This window comes from Scylla paramamosain, chromosome 19 (genome assembly GCF_035594125.1).
Source record: "Scylla paramamosain isolate STU-SP2022 chromosome 19, ASM3559412v1, whole genome shotgun sequence".
Taxonomy (NCBI): Eukaryota; Metazoa; Arthropoda; class Malacostraca; order Decapoda; family Portunidae; genus Scylla; species Scylla paramamosain.
Window position 1 is genome coordinate 15708642 of NC_087169.1, and position 15000 is coordinate 15723641.

Here is a 15000-nt window from a genome sequence, read left to right on the forward strand (position 1 = left end):
AGAAAAAGTAGAGACAAAAAAATCTATAAGTTGGAAGATTGTTCTGTAGCTCCCCTAATCCTCCCCTTCTTTCTCCTTTCCTCTTCTCCCCTCTCTTATCCTCCCTGCCCCTCCACATCCCCCTGCCAGGACGGACACGGCTGCTTGGCTCGCAATTGTCCCCACCAGCCTGAAGGGACAAAGAACAAACATACACACGTCATCTGCTTTGTTTCTTCCTCTCCTCAGCGTCATTGTATGTAAGGAACTTGCTCGGTATGTCACAACTACTGTCAACCCTCCCCCCCCCCCCCTCTCTCTCTCTCTCTCTCTCTCTCTCTCTCTCTCTCTCTCTCTCTCTCTCTCTCTCTCTCTCTCTCTCTCTCTCTCTCTCTCTCTCTCTCTCTCTCTCTCTCTCTCTGAATCAAACATTTGCACCTCTATTCCACTTAGACACACACACACACACACACACACACACACACACACACACACACACACACACACACACACACACACACACACACACACACACACACACACCTACCTAGAATTATCATAGATACACAAATATAAAAGAAAACTCGACCATCACCCTCCTCCTCCTCCTCCTCCTCCTCCTCCTCCTCCTCCTCCTCCTCCTCCTCCTCCTCCTCCTCCTCTCCTTAATCTCGTATCGATTTTGTTTTTTTTATGATAAGACGCAGACAAATTGCATTCAAGTCAGACCAGGAAAATTTGTTTATATCCGAGGAAAGTTTATGACGGTCTTGCTCACCTGAAATTTACATTCTGCAGCGTGACGAAGTGTGGCGATTTTGGCAATGATTGTGGTTGGTGTGGTGATAGTAGTGGTGACTGGGGGGTTAGGTAGGTGGCTGAATACTCTCGTTATGTCGGAACGGTGATAATAGTTCTTTGGTGGGTAATGTTGGTAAATAAACTCGTACCAAAATATCTAAGGAAATTTATGTGTTTTCACGTCGTTTCCCATAATATCTTATCGACGCTGATCTGAAAATAAATTAGGTTCACTCATCGTATAACTTTAAGGTAACAGACATAAGAAGTCATATCATTGTAGAATATTTGACAAAGAATGTTTTCCCTTTAAATATACATGGAGGATAAAAATTCACTGAAATGGACCAGCGTCACTGATCGCACAATTTGACTCCTGCGTCTGCAATTAAACCCACCAGGGAGCGCATCACTCATCACTCACTGTCAGCCTGCATCAAACACCACACATCACATCACATCACGTCACGTCACGCTTCACCACCCTTCATCTTCCTCTCTCAAGAATCCACCTTTGATCACCTGCCCTTGTTTGCACCTCTACGCATCACTAATTTCTCACCTGAGAGGAACACCTGCCTTTCCCAAGCTTACTTGTGCCAGCAATTACTCGAATTACCAATAAACCTGAAGTCTCCCGTAAAGAAATGTAGCCTTTGCGTGAATAGTTTGATGTTTGGTATAGAGACTGGTAGATGCCGACTCATCTTACTCATCTCTAAAGTGTTGTATAAACTTATGCAACTTTGAAGATAAATTAGAGTCCTGATAGTCTCCTCCTCCTCCTCCATATAGTCTCCGTCCTCCTCCTCCTCCTCCTCTCGCTCGGCGCTGTCATATTGCGCCGAAATACAAAATAGTGCAGAAATGTTAGCGATCTTAAAATGAAAGGCAAAATTAACAAGGATAAGATGTACGTAGTTAAATAGACAAATAAGTGAATTAGTACAATACAGGATTACTGTCGCCATTCCCCGAGCTCGAAGCTCTGCGCCAGCTGAAGGCTGCGCGCTCTTTCCGCAGAAATGATTTTCGGAATATCAGCGACACTGGTGGCGGTGCTGGCGTGGACGAGCCTCCACGCCAGTGTGGACCTGCACGCACCGTAGGAGGGCGTACTAGGTCGCCTGCCGGTGGTGGGCCCGATCCTCGCGGCGCGTCGAAGGCAGGCCGGAGCCCTAGCCTCTCTCTGCCGTGGGGCAGGCCACGAGTAAGCTTGGCAGCAGAGGGAGCTGGAAGGGGCCCAGACATTACAGGGCGCCCTCCCCCTCCATCTCTCTGAGGCGACCTAGTACGCCACCCGAGGGTGCGTGCAGATCCACGCTGGCGTGGAGGCTCGTCCACGCCAGCACCGCCACCAGTGTCGCTGATATTCCAAAAATAATTTTTGCCGAAAGATGAAAATGTAGCAAGTTGTGATGTTCGCGCAGCCTTCAGCTGGCGCAGAGCTTTGAGTTCGGGGAATGGCGACAGTAATCCTGTGTACTAATTCACTTATTTGTCTATTTACCTACTTATATCTTATCCTTGTTAATTTTGCCTTTCATTTTAAGATCGCTAACATTTCTGTACTATTTTGTATTTCGCCAGCAATGATGTGCGTGTGCCACTCTCCACTGGCACACTGAAAGGCAGCAGAGAGAGAGAGAGAGAGAGAGAGAGAGAGAGAGAGAGAGAGAGAGAGAGAGAGAGAGAGAGAGAGAGAGAGTAATCTGTTGAGCGAATGAGTGAATTAAGAAACGAGCGAGGAGTGAGTGACGGGCTGGATGTGGGAACAGCTGGCAGCAGACGGGGCTGTGTTTCCATCAGGTCAACCTCTTGTTTATAACTTCAAAATGTAATGGTTACCGTAACTGTTTACATGTACGAGGCCTTTTTTGTCTTCGTTTGTCTGTCTTTTTATATATATATATGTTTCCTTGTCTCCATTTGTCCATTATCCTCTCTCTCTCTCTCTCTCTCTCTCTCTCTCTCTCTCTCTCTCTCTCTCTCTCTCTCTCTCTCTCTCTCTCTCTCTCTCTCTCTCTCTCTCTCTCTCTCTCTCTCTCTCTCTCTCTCTCTCTCTGTCTCTCTGTCTCTGAGTAGATTAGTGGATGAAGGAAGGATGTACGAGTAGGTGGGTGCATGGAAGGGTGGAGGGGGGTGGATTGGTTGATTTGTGGAAATATTGTGTGGACGGGTAGTTGGATGGGTGAGTGAATGGATAGGTGGATGGGTGAGTGAATGGGTTGGTGGATGAATTGGTGTGTGGAGAGATATTTGGCTGGGCGGATAAATGAGTGGGTTAGTAAGTCAACGGGGGTGTGTGTGTGGAGGGATGTGTGAATGCGTAGATGCACTGATGTGTGGATAAATGGAAAGGTGGATGGATTAATATGTGGATGGAATGGTGAGTGAGCAGGTGATTGGAGATAAGAATGGATGGATGGATGGGTTGTAGATAGGTGTGTGGGTGAATGAGGTTGAATGGTTGTGTGGATAGGTGGGTGGGTGGATGGATGAGTGGGAGGGTTAGTGGATGAGTAGATGATAAATGGGTGAGTGGATGGATGGATGAATGGATAGATCGATGGGAGTCGGTGGTTGGATGGGTGGATGGGTAAGTGGATTGTGGGGTAGCTGAGTGGTTGAGTGGATGGGTGGATGTGGTTGAGTAAGTATTGGATGGCTTGGTGAACATTATATTAGTGTGTGTGGATCTACATATGGCCTTCACGAAGCCTGTAGTCCACACGTCCGAGTCTAGAGACATTTTGGGTACCAAGTGGTTTGGGTACCAAGTGTCTGAGCACCAAACGTCTTGAGTCATCTTTCTCTTTTCTTGAGGATTATCTGACCTGAGCCATATATGAGGTGAGCACCATCCGCCCCAGTACCAAGTGACCAGCTACCCATTTCTTTTATATAGCTGATGGAGAATTTAAAGGAAGCAGATGAGAAAAAAGGCAGAAGGCATGGCATGTGAAGGGGGAAGACCGCATGACATGACGTGGAATGAAGGACGTAGAGGGGAGGGAAAGGGAAAGGGGAGTAAAGAGGTCTCTGATAGGGATTAATTGAAAGAGGGGAAAAGTGGCACCCAAGGCGTCATCGAAATAGCTTTAGGTCGGCAGGTGACCTTTGACCTCTCATGGGAAGGGTAAGTGAAGGAGTAGAGTTGGAGGTATATATGTAGGGAGGGAGGGAGGGGAGAAAGGGGAAAGAGAAGGAAGGAAGGTTGGTGGGGAGAAAATAGAGGTATAAATGTTTGTTCGTCGTGTGGGTGTGTTTCTCTCTCTCTCTCTCTCTCTCTCTCTCTCTCTCTCTCTCTCTCTCTCTCTCTCTCTCTCTCTCTCTCTCTCTCTCTCTCTCTCTCTCTCTCTCTCTCTCTTTGTGTGTGCGTGTGTGTGTGTGTGTGTGTGTGTGTGTGTGTGTGTGTGTGTGTGTGTGTGTGTGTGTGTGTGTGTGTGTGAAAGCACTCTAGCACATCCTCATAATTAATCACTGGACTCCATCAGTCGTCCATAAACACACACACACACACACACACACACACACACACACACACACACACACACACACACACACTCACCGGTAAGTACGCGTGCTCACTTAAACACACTCACAACTCCACGCGAACTTAGTGTAATCACTTGACCGAACCACATGGAAGCAATCCCCAGATCGCGCCGCGCAGACTACTGATCTTCGTATATCTATCAGTTCACCTACTCGCGTCACCATCCATCGCCAACACTCACTTTTGAGGTTCACTTTCGAGGCTCAAGTGATTACGGACTTCGTACATTGGGTTCGGATATGGATAGGAGAGAGGGCCGCTCCCAAATGTATATAAACGGGCCGGATGAAGTGATGGTAGCGAGTTAATTGCTCTTAATGTCCGGACGAATTAGTGGTGAGACGATGTGTAGGTATCCGGACTTTGTGCCTGAGAAGTGAATTTGGAAGGACCAGAGGAGGGGGCTTCAGAGAGAGAGAGAGAGAGAGAGAATTTAATTTGAAACTTTATATGTTTTTGCATGTTGTCGTTGTTCAGCTTTAATCATCAATGTCGATTTATTTTCTTTCACGTTTATGTATTTGTTTGGCAGCATTATTCTTTTTGGCCAATGTTGGTTAAATAACAGTATTCATTAATGCGCTTTGCCTTTTTTATTAACTACATTGCTGTGTTTATTTGACATCCCATGTGTTTGCTTTCAACCTCGTCATTCTCAAACCACCAATTTATTATTTTTCATCAGTTTTCACTCGCAGGAAATTAAGTTATATTGACGTTAAAATAATTCCTGTTTTCCTATGAATTTTACGTTTCCGCTGCGGATGAAAATTATGATTCCATCCTTTACTGGTGCTCCTTTACTCTCCCGTCATTCCTTCCTTCCTAAGCTTCTTTTCCTAATATTCTACCACAACAGTGCACCACTCAATGGCTTTACCATCAAAACTTCATCAATATTTATCCCTTATTTTACCAGTCCTCCACACCACACCACCACCTCTCCACACCCGGGAAAGCCACACTGAATACTTCCTCTTCACTCCACAATGTCCTTCCAAAACCTTCCTCTCCCTTATGTGTGCCGTACACTCACCATACACCCCGTCACTTCACCTCACTTTGCTTACTAAAACACTTCCCTTCTCTTACCATACGCGGCTTTATAATGAACCTTGTTGTTATGGCGTTATTGAATTAGACATCCCATACACTATCCATCCCCCTCATTTTAAGATACTAGAATCCCTCTCTCACCTTTTCCTACCACGCAACACTCATACAGCCATTCACTTTCCTATATCCTTCCCACACATATGTTGAACACGTGTTGTAAGTTTTCTCTAATACTCTAATCACCTTTGATCTTGCACTAAAGGCATATTTTTAAGACAGCAGCTGCTACGTTTCAATAGATATTTGTCTTCTCACCCACACATCTCCTCCTCTTCCTCCTCCTCCTCCTCCTCCTCGACCCGTTTCCTCCCACTCATTCTTCCCATCAAAGCGAACACGTAAGAAAATATTCCAAAGCACCTTTCTCACCGTACGTCTCCTTTATATTCCTTCTCTTTTTTTATGTCCGTGACCTTCCAAGTCTTCCAACGCCTTGCCTTTGAGGGGGAGCGTATCTTTAGCGCCATAGACTCATTGTGGTGTGGCTGCGTGTGTGTCTCGGCCTTTTTTTTTTTTTTTTTTTTTTTCTCTCGTCTCTATCGACCTGTGTCACCTTGTTTGGATTTGTGGTTGAAGAAAAGATATGAAATGTGTTCGTAAGTGTGGATTCAGAGAGAGAGAGAGAGAGAGAGAGAGAGAGAGAGAGAAATACGCAATTATCGAAAAAATATATATATACACATCATATTGAAAGTTCCGCAAAAAAACAATTGTTCACCTGGCTGTTATTACCTGCACGCCATTCCGCTTTAAGGACGCTTTTTCATCTGGTATTAATTTCAGCATTATGTGAGTGTTGTTTGTCGCTAGAAATAAAAATAGCAACAGTTCATCGTCAGCTCAGCGTTTTATAATATTTGGCATCCGTTTCCACTCTCTCTGTCTCTGTTTGGCTGCTTCTGTGTCTGTTTATCTCCCTGTCTGTGCCTGGCTGGCTGTATGGCTGGCTGGCTGGCTGTATGGCTGGCTGGCTGGCTGGCTGTATGGCTGGCTGTATGTATGGCTGGCTGGCTGGCTGTATGGCTGGCTGGCTGGCTGGCTGGCTGGCTGTATGGCTGGCTGGCTGGCTGGCTGGCTGGCTGACTGTATGTATGGATGGATGGCTAGACAGACAGACAGACAGATAGATAGGTAGATAGATAGATGGCTCTCTCTCTCTCTCTCTCTCTCTCTCTCTCTCTCTCTCTCTCTCTCTCTCTCTCTCTCTCTCTCTCTCTCTCTCTCTCTCTCTCTCTCTCTCTCTCTCTCTCTCTCTCTCTCTCTCTCTCATTGCAGGTAAACAAAGGCATTCTTATTCCATTAATTTTTCCTTCTGCAAAACTTCACGCTCTTAATGGGCCGCGTATCACTTACGTACGTCTTCCGAGCAAAGCGCCGCAACATGAATTCCTTAATGTAGTTCTTGTTTACAGCGCTGTGTTATGGTAGAAGTAGTAGTTGTTGATTAGCGGAGGAGTAGAAAGGGGTAAAACACAAATGAACACAAAGGAAGATACGTTTTCAGCAGACCTGTTGCCTTGAGAATTTGGCATGGTCTAGATTCAATTATTAACCATTTTGAGGGTTTTCAACTTGCTTCACAGTCACCTCTGAGCATTATACTGACTAGAAATTGCTTAATCTATTACTTTAATTCATTTTTCTTTTTCTTTCTCGTTGCTGCTTGTTAAGATTTCGTTGCTCTTGTCGTGAGGTGATGCGTGTGGCAGTGAAAAGGGTTAAAGCAAAGGGTTGTAGGAGACTGAGGAAAAGCTGCAGGACTATTGTGGTTGCTCAGTAGCGGAGGAGTAGAAAGGGGCGAAACACAAAAGAGCACAAAGGAAGAACAATCTCTCTCTCTCTCTCTCTCTCTCTCTCTCTCTCTCTCTCTCTCTCTCTCTCTCTCTCTCTCTCTCTCTCTCTCTCTCTCTCTCTCTCTCTCTCTCTCTCTCTCTCTCTTTTGTCATTAACTTAACATAAATCTAAAGCAAAGGGTTACAGAACATAAAGAAAAGCAGGAAGAGGACACTTTTCCTAACCAGAACACACAAAAAGTTATATATATTGTGTCGTCTTTTCCTCACCTCCCCTTGAGTGGCCGTCTTCTCTTTCCCTCCAACCACTTACCCACAACTCCTCTCCCTTCCGCTGCCCATTATGTGTTGCCCTACCGCTCCCCTCCTCTCCCCTTCTTTTCCCCTTCCCTTCCTCCCCTGCCCTTGGTCCGGTGTCGTGTGGCAGGGAAGTATTCGAACAAACAAAGCTAATGCTGAAGCCGAAGGTGTGTGTGTGTGTGTGTGTGTGTGTGTGTGTCGTGTTTGTTTGTAAGTTCGCTGCCGCCAATCCAAACAAGAGTTCGACCCACTGACAAACTTGAGTCACTCCACCACTCTGCTCCACATTCTTACCCGCAGAGAGAGAGAGAGAGAGAGAGAGAGAGAGAGAGAGAGAGAGAGAGAGAGAGGGTGATGCAGTGCTAATGTCGTTGTGGTGAGTCCAGCGTATCTCCTTTTATCTTCGTATTTTGGGGTTTTGTGACAGTTGATTCTCTTTTCACTCCGCTTACTCTGCACATTTCCCTCATTTGTAGTAGTAGCAGTAGTAGTAATTGTTGTAGTAATAGCAATCGCAGTAGTAGGAACATATTTGCAAGTGTTTCATGTATTTATTCTCCCTCCTCATACGTTGCTCCTACAGACTGTTCCTTTTCGCAGCCTGGGAGTGAAAGATGGGCCGCTGCGGGAGCCTGTGAACTGCTCGTGTTGTGGCTGCGGTCCTTGTGTGGCTGCGAGGCGAGGACATGCACCGGGTCATGTTGAAAATAGGACCTGTCGACTTGAATGGTGAGTGTGATATTCTCTCTCTCCCTCTCCCTCTCTCTCTCTCTCTTGGCTAGGCGGAAAGTTAGGTGATCACAGGCGGTGGCTGGTTGGGTGTCATGAATGGAAGGGTCGAGTCCCTCCCCTCCCCTCCCGTCCACTTCCTTCTTCCTCTCCCCTTCTCTTTTTTGGCATCTCGTTCTCCCTCCATTCTCCCTCTCCTCTGTCATTACTGCCTGCCAGACTCCAAGGTGGGTGCTGTCTTTGTCTCCTCTTCCTCTCCCTCCTCCCCTTCCTCCTCTTTCTCCTACTCCTTCCTTCTATCGCATGACGGGCTTCAGTGTCTGTTGTAAAGGAAGGAAGAGGAAAATGATAAAAAGAAAATTAAAATGAATGAAATGAAAGGGAATAAAGAAATGCGAAAAAGATGTTTTGGAAGGAAAGATGGAATGGAGGTAAGATGCACTAATAGCTCACGATATGATGGAATTACGGAAATAACGACGAAGTAATGGGAAGAGAAGAAAATAAGAGGAATGAGATCAGAGGGTGAAAGGAATTGGAGGAAAATCCAATTACTTGCAGGAATGTGAAAGTAAAAGGTAATTTACTTATATATATTATTTATTTACTATTTCATTTTTATTTGAAATTCTCTCTCTCTCTCTCTCTCTCTCTCTCTCTCTCTCTCTCTCTCTCTCTCTCTCTCTCTCTCTCTCTCTCTCTCTCTCTCTCTCTCTCTCTCTCTCTCTCTAAATAAGTAATTAAAATACACACATCTTACATTTGTACATTCCTGAACACTCAACACTGCTCTCCTCTTCCCTTCATCCTCCCCTTCTTGTCTTCTCCTCACCCTCGTCTGTTTTGCCACTCTCTACATTTCTGACTTCCTCATGTTCCGAAACTTTCATAATTGTGAGATACTAATGTAGGTTTTTTTCACCTTGAACCTTTCCTTACAAGACTGGTGAAAGACGGAGATAGAAAACGGAGACGACTTAACCAGTTTATTGCGGGACTACTGTAATTTTGCACTCGTTTTAAATTTTTTACTGCATCTGATGTGAGTCCCAACTTTTTAATTGCCTCGTAGGAAACGTAATATGAGTGAGATATTGACGGTGTTTCTGTCCCCAGCCTGTCTGTGTCTGTCTCTCTCCACCCTGTAGCGTTTGTGATGGTTAATATGATAATTTTATTCAAAGCCTTTAAAGGGGAAGGGGTGCTATTCTAAAGTTACAAAGGAAGGGAATTATGACTCGTGAATTACAACGAAAATGGGAAACTAGGAGCCACTTTGACGACCTGTTTTCTGTAATCCGTGTGAGAAGGAGCTCAGGTGTGGGAGAAAATGAGGTGTGTTCTGTTTCCTTCTCCTCTTTCCTTGTTTTCATCCCTTTGTCTCATTTTCATCCACCGCATTCATTTTCGTTTCATCTTCTTTCCCTTTTCTGAATTCGTCTTGTTCTCATTTTTTGTTGTTGTTTTTCACTTAGATTTCTTTTTATTGTTTTTAATGTTTTCTATTATTATTAGTTCTTTTAGACTCCTAATTAGGTGGGTGTGGGTGTGTTTGCGCTCACGTCTGCCTGTGCGCCTATGTACGTGCGCGCGCGCGTGCACTAAAATGTTTCCATTTCCTCGAGGGTTCTCATTTATTTACGAAGGTTTCTCAGAGTGTAAAGGTCATAAGTATAGAGTGAGCAGGATTTGAGAGAGAGAGAGAGAGAGAGAGAGAGAGAGAGAGAGAGAGAGAGAGAGAGAGAGAGAGAGAGAGAGAGAGAGAGAGAGAGAGAGAGAGAGAGAATGAACGTAAATTAATCTATAGATATCAAATAAAGACAGGTCCGACATGACACCTGCAAACACATACATACATACACACACACATATACATACACACATACATGCACACATACACACACAAACAGTTATTCATACATACAGTGGACATATAAAGGAAAGAGAAAATCGGCGACGAGGACAGAAAATTGCCTTAACTTTGCTTTTCTTTTACTCACATTTCTCTTCCTCTCTCGCCAGACACACTTCCTTTCCCACTCTCTCAACTCCCCTCCACTCCCCTCTCTCGTCCTCCCTCTCTTTCCCATTACTTACCTCTACTCGCTTTAAATTCTACCTACACTGTGTACTTCCTTCAAGAGAGAGACCAAAGCGCAGACACACACACACACACACACACACACACACACACACACACACACACACACACACACACACACACACACACACACACACACACACACACAGTTGAGGGGGAGTCGGGACATTTTGTTGTTATTGCGTCTCACTTTTGGTTGTTTGTTTTATTTGTTGATAGTGTTTTTAGGGTCGTGATGGTGGTGGTGGTGGTGGTGGTCGTGGTAGTGATGGTGGTGGTTTTATTTCCGTGGCTTGAGTTGTGATTTATTAGTGTTTGTGTTTTATTTGTATACCTTTTCTGCTGAGTGTCAATACATCATGCTGCAAAAAGACTAAACTTCATTTTATTAGCTTTGTGTTCTCAGTCACCATAACCTTAGAATGCGAGGAGCTGCATCTGTGTATGGTGCATGATGGTGATGATTGATATGGTGTTGTGTATGTTAATGGCAATGATCGTAATAGCAGATTTTTAATGATAATGCTAGTGATGATAGTGACAATGCGCATCATAGCACTAAAGATTGTGATGATGGTGATTATGGTGACGGTAGACATGACGAAAATCCGGAATATGGCAACGATTGTGGTAGCTGGGTTGGTGAGAATCGTGGTTTGTGTAGCTTGCAAGATGGTGTTGACGGTGATGCCTCAGGGAAATGGTGTAGTGGTCGTGAAGGTATTCCCACAATCCGATGGTCAGCTGCACAATGGAACCTGTTAATGGCTGCCAGGCTTCGCGGCGGGCGGCTGTGTTGGAGGCGACGGCGGCAGCAGTGTTGGTGGTGAGGGGAGTGGTGGTGGTGGTGATGGAAGTGAGTTGGGGAGTCATGGCGGGTGGATGTGACGGCTGCGGCGGAGAATGGATGCTGATGTTTGTAGAGGAGAGGTTTGAGAAAGGAAAGGAAAAGGAGAGCGAGGATAAAGAGAAAGAGGAGGGGGTGAGAGGTGGGGCAAGAGGAGGAGGAGGAGGATGAAGAAGAGTAGGAGGCCACAACTCACTCCGCTGACGTGCTCTCCTCCTCTGCTGTATAAACACGGAGCTAATGTACCCCATCTCTCCACCACCCTTCATGATGCTGGCTGTCTGGTGAAGGATGTGCTGTCTGCCTGCCGCGCTCTTCCTCCTCTCCCTCCTCTCACTAACTAGCGCGCCCTGACTCCCTGCCTCACTGCCTGACTGCCTGACTTGGTGGCTGCATGGTTGACTGGGTCACTGGTTGACTGGATGGATGGGTGACTGGATTCACCTCTGACCAACTGGCTGATTGGATTGGTGAGGTAACTAGTTGACTGAATGACTGTGTGGTAGGTTGACTGGTTTGCTGAATGAATTCTTGTGTGGTTCTGGCTGGCTGACTGAGTGTATGATTGACTGACTGACTGACTGACTGACTGACTGAATAAATTCCTTACTTGTTAGCTGTTCACTTAATCACTAGCTTTTCATTCACACACACACACACACACACACACACACACACACACACACACACACACACACACACACACACACACACACACACACACACACACACACACACACACACTTAACAGGTTTGGCCGAGCTCACATACCCAAGGGACACACAAGCAAATGGACAGTTAAGGTAAATGGGTGTTCTGCTGCCTGCCTGCTGTGTTGCTGAGCGGCTCACTGGCTGCTGGCTTTCCATATTAATGATAAATTTACTGATTAAATGGCTATGTGGCCCGGGAGCGTACAAAAAGCAGGAATAATATAGTCAAATCTGTATGCGCTTTCAGAATTTATAAATAGAATTGTTTTAAACTCTACGGGCTTTGGATTTAATATTTCATTAACCTCCACAGCCTTAGTTCGCGGCGGCGGTATTGATATATTGATATAGAGGGTAATTTTACAAAGGTATTTCTGCTCCACGTGTGATTGCCTTTCAATCGGAACGTAGTTATTGGAGAGCTGATGGACTTTGTGCTGTTTTCGTGCTTTTCTCTTTTGTTATCAAGAGTAAATGCGTTAGCAACAAATCGTTCAACATTTGTGAACTTCGGTCGAATATTAATTTTGCTCGTCTTTTACAGTCGCAGCGTATTTCATAAGTTTTGGGCAATGAACATTGCATGCTATCTAAAAATAACTAATTAATAAACATGTATGTTTTAACTTTATCATTTCAACCTGACACACTTTCCAAATGCAATACTTTTATGAATATTTTAAAGTGGTGTGAATCGGTGCGTTGCTATTCTTTACCAATAATGCTTCTTTGATTTTTTGTTGTTGTTGTCATAGAAATTTACATTATTTTTTTTTTACATATTTTCTCCTAACCATAATTTTTCCATGTTTTTCATATTTTCTTCTAACTATAATTTTTCCTTTTTTTTTACATATTTTTTCTCCTAACTATAATTTTTCAAACTTCTTGAAATCATTCCACGCCATTTCATCGATGAAAATTCTTTTTTTTATGAATGTTGTTGCATCTTTTTCCAAAACGTAAAATACTAACTTTTTTTCGGGCATGTATTGGTCAAGTTTTAAAAGATCCTAAAAAAGAAAGAAGTTTTCTGTCGAGCCTGTATCAACCTGTATTTTCATAACTAATAAAAAAAGCATAAAAAGAATTTTAAAGAGAACCTTGCCTCATATTGCACTGTTGTGTCCACTACATAGACGATGTTTTCATCAAAATTCCGTAACAACTTAAAGGAAAACATAAGTGTCACAGTGGTGAAATATTCATATATTGTGCCGATTAAGCCTCGAGGAAGGAGAAACATGAGGAAATTACAGACACTTGCCATTACAACACTACCATTAAAGCATTGTGCCTACTACACTTGTTATAACGCTTTCATTGCACCACTGTCTTTACCACACCGGTATTGCAACACTGTCATTGCAACACTACCATTACATCTCTCCCCTTAGAGCACTACCACTACAACACTGTCATCACAACACTAACATCACAGCACTACCATCACAACATTACCATCACAACACTGTCATCACAACACTGTCATCACAACACTCATCACAACACTATCTTTACAAGACTGTCATCACATCACTACCATTACAACACTACCATCACAACACCACCATCATAACACTGTCATCACAACACGACCATCACAAGGCTACCATCACAACACTATCATCGCAACACTACCATTAGAACACAATTGTTACAACATTCGTCACAAAACTACCATTGCAACACTCACCTTACTGTGCAATACAACAAGCACTAATATTTCAAACCAGACACTCATTTCATCACAGTCACAGAAAATAACCTCTTTTCTTTCTAGGAAGTTTTACATTACTACATTGTCTCATATATTAGTTTTTTTTGGGGGGAGAGTATTGCCCTCTCACCCTTGCCCTCGTGCTCCCTCCTGCCTCCCTGACTCCCTTTTAGCCTCCTGACCCTTGTGGCCCTCTCCCCGCCCCGCCCCGCCCCGCCCGGTCCCGTGCTTCGGCATATAAATGGTGGTGGTGATATATCAACATGAGTTTCCAAGTAATTGAATACCTACTTGACGGTTCCCCATTAGCCTGAGGTGTCATCTGTTTCGTGTACTTGTGTGTGTGTGTGTATGTGTGTGTGTGTGTGTGTGTGTGTGTGTGTGTGTGTGTGTGTGTGTGTTATACTCTTCCTTTAATGCTTAGATCCATGCCTCCTACAAGCTGTTTATAATATTTGTTTCATTCAGACTTTGAGTATTGTTTTTTGTTTTTTGTTTTTTTTGTGTACATTTTTCTTTTGTTTTTATATAACTTTGTCAATAAATTACTACGTTTTCTTGTATTACTACTACTACTACTACTACTACTACTACTACTACTACTACTGCTGCTGCTTTTGTATACGTTTGTACGTGTGTATACAATTTCGTGGTATATGTTGACGTTTATGAAATTTCTCTCTCTCTCTCTCACACACACACACACACACACACACACACACACACACACACACACACACACACACACACACACAAGTGTTCGTGTTAGTGATATGCTTCATTTAACTCAACGCGAGAGTATGCAAATAAGGCCTTACCAATCAAAGCCATCTCTCTCTCTCTCTCTCTCTCTCTCTCTCTCTCTCTCTCTCTCTCTCTCTCTCTCTCTCTCTCTCTCTCTCTCTCTCTCTCTCTCTCTCTCTCTGCTGACCTAATACTTCACTGATTTTATGCTCTGCTGACTAGGTCTATTTTTACTCTGCTGATTTTCTGACTGCTGACCTCTGCTTGAATGATCGGAGGAAAGAAGGAAAGAAGGGGAGGAGGAGGAGGAGGAGGAGGAGAAGGAAGAATGTAAGAAAAGGAAGAATAAGAAAAACAGAATAGTATTGTCACATCGAGAGAGAGAGAGAGAGAGAGAGAGAGAGAGAGAGAGAGAGAGAGAGAGAGAGAGAGAGAGAGAGAGAGAGAGAGAGAGAGAGAGAGAAAGGTCATGGTAAAAAAAGGGAAAGTTAAAGGAAAGGAACGAACAAATGGATATTCAGGAAGAGGGGAATAGGTGGAAGAGAGGCAGGAAGGTGGAGGAAGAATATGTGTGAGGGAGTAATAGATGGAAGGAGTG

At 44.2% G+C, this 15000-nt stretch overlaps 1 protein-coding gene across 2 annotated transcripts in view; it reads left to right on the plus strand.

Annotated features, from left to right (window-relative positions):
• The window catches only part of LOC135109730 (neprilysin-3-like), a 150924-nt gene that overhangs the window by 21634 nt on the left and 114290 nt on the right, over positions 1–15000 (plus strand). For both annotated transcript variants that reach the window (XR_010272848.1, XR_010272847.1), the window contains one exon: positions 8149–8277. The gene's annotated coding sequence lies outside the window, so the exon portion shown is untranslated. The remainder of the gene's footprint in view (positions 1–8148; positions 8278–15000) is intronic.